Source organism: Hylobates moloch, unplaced genomic scaffold, assembly GCF_009828535.3.
Source record: "Hylobates moloch isolate HMO894 unplaced genomic scaffold, HMol_V3 SCAFFOLD_11, whole genome shotgun sequence".
Classification (NCBI taxonomy): Eukaryota; Metazoa; Chordata; class Mammalia; order Primates; family Hylobatidae; genus Hylobates; species Hylobates moloch.
In genome coordinates this window covers 873,175-880,871 of record NW_026652286.1, presented here as the reverse complement: position 1 = coordinate 880,871, position 7,697 = coordinate 873,175, and the positions used below count along the sequence as shown (strand labels likewise).

The 7,697-nt window shown below is 52.9% G+C and overlaps 1 long non-coding RNA gene across 2 annotated transcripts in view; it reads right to left on the bottom strand.

The window, feature by feature from the left end:
* Positions 1-349: 349 nt before the first annotated feature.
* The window catches only part of LOC116476274 (uncharacterized), a 25,548-nt gene continuing 18,200 nt past the window's right edge, over positions 350-7,697 (bottom strand). For both annotated transcript variants that reach the window (XR_004250178.2, XR_004250179.2), the window contains one exon: positions 350-1,017. This is a non-coding gene — a long non-coding RNA (uncharacterized LOC116476274). The remainder of the gene's footprint in view (positions 1,018-7,697) is intronic.

Here is a 7,697-nt window from a genome sequence, read left to right as displayed (position 1 = left end):
ACCAGATAGGCTGTGTGTTCCCGAGGCCTAAGATTCAAGGGGCTCCAGGAGAAGGAAGATACCCCATTGCCTCAAGTATGGCCAAGCTCAAGGGGCCTGGGTGAGGAAGTCCATAAAAGAGGTCCAGGGTCAATAACCTCTGGAAATAGGCAGAACGTCCTCTGCCCTCTGGGCAATGCTAGAGTGTCCTCCCAACTCCTTTTCACTCTCCTCCCCTTCCCAAAGTACACCAGAAGCCTCATCCCCTTACATCCCCAGGGACCCGTGGTAATTCAAATTCTTGGGAATAGTAGGACCCAGATTCCAAGAACAGGTAGGGTTTGGTAATCCATAACCTCAAGGTTAGTAGTTCCTTAAAAAGGAAAAGAAAAAAGTTTTTCAGTGCCTGGCACCATTCTGGGTGCTTCCACCCTATGATCTCACATCACCAAGACAGCCATCTGTTGAACTGAGGCCCAAGAGACCAGTGACTGGCCCAGGGTTGCACAGCATGTGTGGGTAGAGAGCTGGGGCATGAACCCTGGCTTCTGGGGCTCTAGGAAGGGCTGGGTCTTCTGGGGAGGGAAGGAAGCTAGAGGAAGAATGGAGAGAGACTGAGAAGCTGAGGCAGGAAGCAGGGAGGAAGGGGAGGGAGGAGAAGAGAGGAAGGGAAAGAGAAGCAAAATAGCAAGATCAAAGGAGGGAGCAGAGAAAAGGGAGAAACGGGACAAGAGGTGAGGAGGCAGCACGAACCTCAGGCGACAAAGAGGAGAGCAGGGCGAAGGCAGCTGGAGGAGGAGGACAGAGGAGGGACAACGAGGAGGTTTTGGGGAGACAGGGACAGTGGCTGGCTGGAGGTGATGGGACCCCAGAGGAGCACATCCCCAGCTTCCCCCTCCTGCAGCGGAGCAAAAGAGGGGCAGAGAAGGTCCCTGACTTCCAGGAGGTCAGCAGGTGCATCATGCTGAAATGTGGCTCCATTTCATTCTGGTCAGCAGGAAATTGGTTTGAAACCAAAAATCTTGGATGCTCTAGGGACTGAAAAACAAAAACAAAAACATCATTTTTAATTATTTTATTTTTTGAATAGATAACACGCACACATGGTACAAAATTCAAAAGGTACAAAAAGGTAAACAACCGCCCAGTTCCCCTTCCACAGACTAGCCCACCTGTTGCCTGATCTCGTGTTTTGGTCTAGAAATCGTCTACACAGCGTGTAGCAGATATATTTTTTTAAAATTTTACACAGAGGGGGCCGGGCACGGTGGCTCACGCCTGTAATCCCAGCACTTTGGGAGGCCAAGGCGGGTGGATTACGAGGTCAGGAGATCGAGACCATCCTGGCTAACACGGTGAAACCCCGTCTCTACTAAAAAAAAAATACAAAAAATTAGCCTGGCGTGGTGGCGGGCGCCTGTAGTCCCAGCTACTCAGGAGGCTGAGGCAGGAGAATGGCGTGAACCCGGGAGGCAGAGCCTGCAGTGAGCCGAGATCGCGCCACTGCACTCCAGCCTGGGTGACAGAGCGAGACTCTGTCTCAAAAAAAAAAAAAAAGGAAAGAAAAAAAAATTTTTACACAGAGGGGGACACATTAAACGTATTGTAGTTCCCTTGTTTTTCCCCAGTATACACATCACACCCATGCAGAACTGTCTTGTCCTTTTGAGTTTTTTCCATTTTTAGTTTTTGTGGGTACATAGTAGGTGTGTTTATTTATGGGGTACATGAGATATTTTGATACAGGCATAGATTGTGTAATAATCACATCAGTAAATGGGGTATCCACCACCTCAAGCATTTTTCATTTCCTTGTGTTACCAACATTCCAATTATACTCTTTTAGTTATTTTTAAATACACTATAAATTATTGTTGACTGTAGTGTCTTTTTAATGGCTGTATAGTATTCCACTATTTGGATTTACTAGGATATTTTTAAGTCATGAGAGACATCGTTCATTTAGAAGAGTAAATACAATATTTATGTGCAGTTTAAAGAATAATTATAAAGCAGCAGGGCGCAGTGGCTCACACCTGTAATCCCAGCACTTTGGGAGGCCGAGGCGAGCGGATGGAGATTGAGACCATCCTGGCTAACATGGTGAAACCCCGTCTCTACTAAAAATACAAAAAAAAAAATTAGCCGGGCGTGGTGGCACGCATCTGTAGTCCCAGCTACTTGGGAGGTTGAGGCAGGAGAATGGCGTGAACCCGGGAGGCAGAGCTTGCAGCGAGCTGAGATCGCACCACTGCACTCCAGCCTGGGCGACACAGCAAGACTCCATCTCAAAAAACAAAAAAAAAAGGATTATAAAGCTAACATCTACGTAACCACCATCCAGGTAAAGAAATAAAAAAGTTGCCAGAAAGGCCTGGCGTGGTGGCTCACGCCTGTAATTCCAGCACTTTGGGAGGCTGAGGTGGGCAGATGATGAGGTCAGGAGATCGAGACCATCGTGGCTAACACGGTGAAACCCCGTCTGTACTAAAAATACAAAAAAAAATTAGCCGGGCGTGGTGCTAAATTACATATATGCAGGAGGATGTCTATGAGAGATTCCTGAAAGTTGAATTACCAGGTCAAAGGACAGTGCATTTTTCATTTTTTAATTTTTATGTATGTACTTTTGTATTGTATTGTATTGTATTGTATTGTATTGTATTGTATTGTATTTTGTATTGTATTGTATTGTATTGTATTGTATTGTATTGTATTGTATTGAGATGGAGTCTTGCCCTGTCATCCAGGCTGGAGTGCAGTGGAGCAATCTTGGCTCACTGCAGCCTCCACCCTCTGGGTTCAAGCAATTCTCCTGCCTCAGCCTCCTGAGTAGCTGGGATTACGGGTGCACGCCACCATGCCTGGCTAATGTTTTTTGTATTTTTAGTAGAGACAGGAGTTTTGCCATGTTGCCCAGGCTGGGTGTCAAGCCCCTGGGCTCAAGCGATCCACCCACCTTGGCCTCCCAAAGTGCTGGGATTACAGGCATGAGCCACCACGCCTGGCCTGTATTTATTTTTTAGAGATAGAGTCTCCCTCTGCTGCCCAGGGTGGTCTTGAACTTCTGCCCTCCAGCCATCCTCCTGCCTTGGCCTCCCAAAGTGCTGAGATTACACGTGTGAGCCACTATGCCCTCTGTGCATTGTTAATTTTGGGACAGATGATGGATAGACAGACAAGGCAGGTGCAGTGGCTCACGCCTGTAATCCCAACACTTTGAGAGGCCAAAGTGGGAGAATCATTTGAACCCAGGAGTTTGAGACCAGCCTGGGCAACACAGGGAAACCCCATCTCTAAAAAAATTTCCAAAATTAGCTTGGTGTGGTGGTGGTGGTGTGTGCCTGTGGTGCCAGCTACTTAGGAGGCCGAAATGGGAGGACTGGTTGAACTCTGGAGGATGAGGGTGCAGTTAGCCATGATCCTGCCACTGTACTGCAGCCTGGGTGACAGAACAAGACCCTGTCTTAAAAAAAAAAAAAAAAAAAAAAAAGACTGGAAACAGATATCGTCACATTGCCCTTAACAAAAGTTGTATCAGCTGGGCATGATGGCTCATGCCTGTAATCCCAGCACTCCCAGAGGTGAGTGGATCTCCTGAGGTCAGGAGTTTGAGACCAGCCTGGCCAACATGGTGAAACCCCATCTCCACTAAAAATACAAAAATTAGCTGGGTGTGGTGGTGCACACCTGTAGTCCCAGCTACTCAGGAGGCTGAGGCAGGAGAATCGCTTGAACCTGGGAGGCAGAGGTTGCAGTGAGCCAAGATGGCGCCACTGCACTCCAGCCTGGGTGACGAGAGTGAAACTCCATCTCAAAAATAAATAAATAAATAATAATAAAAATAAAAAGTTATACCTGTTCACTATCCTACCAGTCCTGCTAGACAGTGCAGCCTCCCAGCCTGCCAGACAAGTGGGAGACCCCGCAGGGGCTGGGCCCTGCAGAGTGACAGGGAGGCTGGGCAGGCCTAGGGTAGTGTGGCCCTTTGCCCCTGCTGGCTGGGTTGACGATAGGGGCAGGCCGGGTGCTAATGCAATCACAAGGCAGGCGGGCAACAGGAAACTCGAGTGGGTGTCCTCCAAGCTGAGTCCACAGAGGGGAGCACGACCCCTGACCTCACAGATCTCTCAGCCTTGGCCCCAACGAGCTAGAAAATGAGGAAACGTCCCCCCACCCTCTTTCCTAGCAACCTGTCCCCATAGGGTGTGACAGGGCATGTGAGAACACACAGGCCTCAGACCAAGAGCTGGGAAAGTTGACCAAAAAGAGCTGAGCCTGTGGACAGAAATGGCAGTCTTGCAACTTCCTCTCACGGTTGAGACACTGGGAGAGGCTCCTTGGGCCCCAGCCAGGGTCACCTGGGCCCCTCCAAGCTCCCCAAGTTTTGCTGACAGCACTGGGCTGGCTCTTCGGTGCATTAAGCCCTTCAACAATGATTGGCTCGGGGCCTCTGCATGCCAGGCAGCCCAAACAGGCAGGGTCCTTCATCCCCGCCCTCATGGGCCTGCTCTTCAGCAGAGCAAGACCCATGATGAACTCATGATAGTGAGTGTTCCATTGCATGTTGGAAGGTGACACTCACCATAGGAACAAGGGCATGCAGCTGGGTAAGGGGCTTGCGGTAGGGGATGGAGTGAGTGGGGACGGTTTGCAGCATTCATGAGAGCAGGCAGGGCAGGCTTCACCAAGAGAGGTGCACCCAGCAAACCCTGGAAGCAAGTGAGGGAGCGAGCCAAGCAGATGTCTGGGAGAAGAATTCCGGACGCAGGGACTAGTCAGTGCCAATGCCCCAGGCAGGAGCGTGAGCCAGAGATGGCAAGGAGGCCCATGGGGGCACAGCCAGTGGCAGAAGCTCAGACAGGGCCAGTCAGGTCAGGCCATGGTACGGAATTTGGCCTTGACTCCAGGAAACATGGAGTGTGTCGCAGGGCAGGGTGTGTCCTCTCTTATTCAAACCGGAAGCTGGTGCCGTGGTACAGATGAGGAGACTGAGGCTCAGAAGTGGCCATGACTTGGCACAGCATGGCTTCGCCAATCCAGGGTGTAGATGAGGCTTTCGCCCAGGCCCGCCTGAGGCCTAGACCCCAGCTCTGCACCATGGCAGTGCTCCAGTGCTTGTGGGTGGTGACAGGCAAGCACTGGAGGGTGCCCCTGCTGGGCACTAACTCACCCCTCCCTCATGTAACCCTATGAGGCAGGCCTTGTCAGTGCCATTTTGCAGATGACAGAAGTGCAGTTCCCGGAGGTGAGGGGCACAGCCAAGGGCACACAGCCGGGAGCAGGGCAGGAGGTGATTGTGGTTCTCAGGGCCCCTCAGGCCTGTGCCTCCGCAGCTGTCCCTATCTCGAGGTTCTCTCATGGATATTTCCCCACCTAAAAATCTTCCTGAGCTCTCGCCTGTCCTCAAGCTGAAGCCCAAACCTCCGAGGCCTGTGCGGGAACCTCTAACGCCCAGAGTCCGGCCAGCCTTTCTGCCTGTCCCCAGCCCAAGTGGCCATCCCCACCTCCACCTCCAGCCAGAGGACACCACTCAGCATTCCCAGAACCTTTCTCAGTCTCCCCAGCCTTTGCACACAAGCCCACCCACTTCCACACCCTCAGATCTCTCTCTTTCAAGGGCTTGCCTCCTCCAGGCTGCCACCCAAGACCGCCTTCCCCCTAGTTTCCCCCCACCGCTCCCCAGCTCTGCCTCAGTCTCTCATCCCACTCTGCCCCAGCCCCAGTGGCCAGGGGCAGCTAGACCTCCTCTGAACCCCAAATCCTGGCCAGCCCCCCACACCCCTGTCCCTGCTGACCAGCTCTACAGATGGGGCGCTCACCTCCCGGCCACATCACTCAGGCTTCGGCACCTCAAACCCACCGCCACCCACAGCGACTTCCTTCTGCTCACCACGGGCAGCACCACACCCCCCTGCTCTCTCACTGAGGCCAGGAGCTGCCTCCCCACCCCAGACCCTTCCCCTGTGGAGCCCCCTCCACCATGCCCTGGTCTCTAGGTTCCCCTGCGTCTTTCCCTACGGATTGGCTGTGTGGCCTTTGGGTCAGTTCCTTCCCCTCTGCAGAGCTCAGATACTCCAATTTTACAGAGCAGTCAACAGTACCCACTTCCCAGCATTGTCCTGAGGACTGAAAGAGATGGTCTGTGAATGCCTTTGCTTGTTATACAGTAGGAGTTCAATAAGTGCACGTTTCCTCCATTGACCTCCACAAATGCAGAGGTTAGGAGTATGGCTTCGGAGACCCCGATTAGAATCCTATCCTCGTTCCTCATTCACTATGTGGCTGACGGAGAGTCACTCACTTCTCAGAGCCTCAGTGTCCTCATCTGCAAAATGGGAACATTAATAGAACATACCTCGTGGGGTTGCATGAACTAGATGAGGTAGCACATGGCTATCCGTGTGTGACAGGCCCTGCATCCCACCACAGGGAGCAAGTTCGGCCCTGTCCTCAGCCCTCCAAGCTCCCACCCTGGGCCTCTCCACCGCCGCCTCGGAGAAACAGAAATGCAGAGAGAAGCTCTGGAAGCTGGCAGAGGAGGCCCTGAGGCAGCGGCATCTTAGCCTCTGCCCCTGGATGATTCCCCACCTGCCTGGGGCCCCCGGGCTGCATTTTGCTCTCACTCTCCCTGTCTGAGAAACCAGCTCTTGGGAGGAAAAGCCAGCCTGGGAAAAAGGGCCTAGCTCTGGAGTAGGCACCCTGTGATAGGATGAGCAGGGCCCTTTGAAAAGACAAGGAAACTAATCCTGACAGCTCCCACCATGGGCCCAGCACGTGAGATCTTTACAACAGGGTTATCCATTTTACAGATGAGAAACGGGGCTCAGAGTGGACGCTTACACCTGCTCCAGGAAGAAGGGCCAAAATCAGAATTTGCACCCAGGCTTGAATTCCTCCCAAGCCTGTGCTCTCAGCCCAAGGCCGCCTGAGTGTGTGCCTTGAGCCCTTGGGACAAACAAGGGAGAGTGAGCCCTGAGGGGCCAGTGAGTGAGGAGCTGAATTCAGCTTTGAGGCTCTGGGGCCCAAGAACAGTGCAGGGATGCCCAGGGGTCCTGGCTAGGGGTAGGGGGCAGCCCAGGGTGAAGGAGCAGGAGGCCTGGGCCTGGAAGGAGTTAACTGCGTGAGGGGCCTGAGTGAATCAGAGGCTCCGCAGTCTATGATGGAAATTCCCTGTGCATGGCGTGTGGTCACCCAGAAAAGGGAAACGGTGCTTTTCGGAGCAGGGGACGGCGGGGGCTGGAGCTAGGGAGCAGACACCAGCCTGGGTGGGGCTGGTGAGGGTATTGTGACAAAGGAGGTCTGGCGTCCAGGTCTGCTCAGGCCTTGGGTGGGAAGAAGGAGATGAGGAGCCACCAGGCCAGGCCAGGCCTGATTGTGCTATGGTGTGTCCATGGGCCCGGATGGATGAATAGGAGTTCACCAGGCCCAGACCAAAGAAAGGCACTTCAGACCAGAGGAAGTGCTAGAGCCAAGGCACAGGGCTGTGAGTCAGCATGGAGCCTATCCACTCTGCTTTTGCTGGCAAACTCGTTTCTGTCCTTCAAGGCCCATCCAAGTAACACGTCTCCCCACCCCAGGCAACACTCATAGCTCCTCTGAGTCCCACTGCCTTGGTTTCCCTCTTGGAGCTCACAGGATTTTGTAAGTTATCTGCCTTCCCCATAGGACTATGGGTTCCACAAGGCCAGGGGCTGTGTCCCAGCTGTAGAAACAGC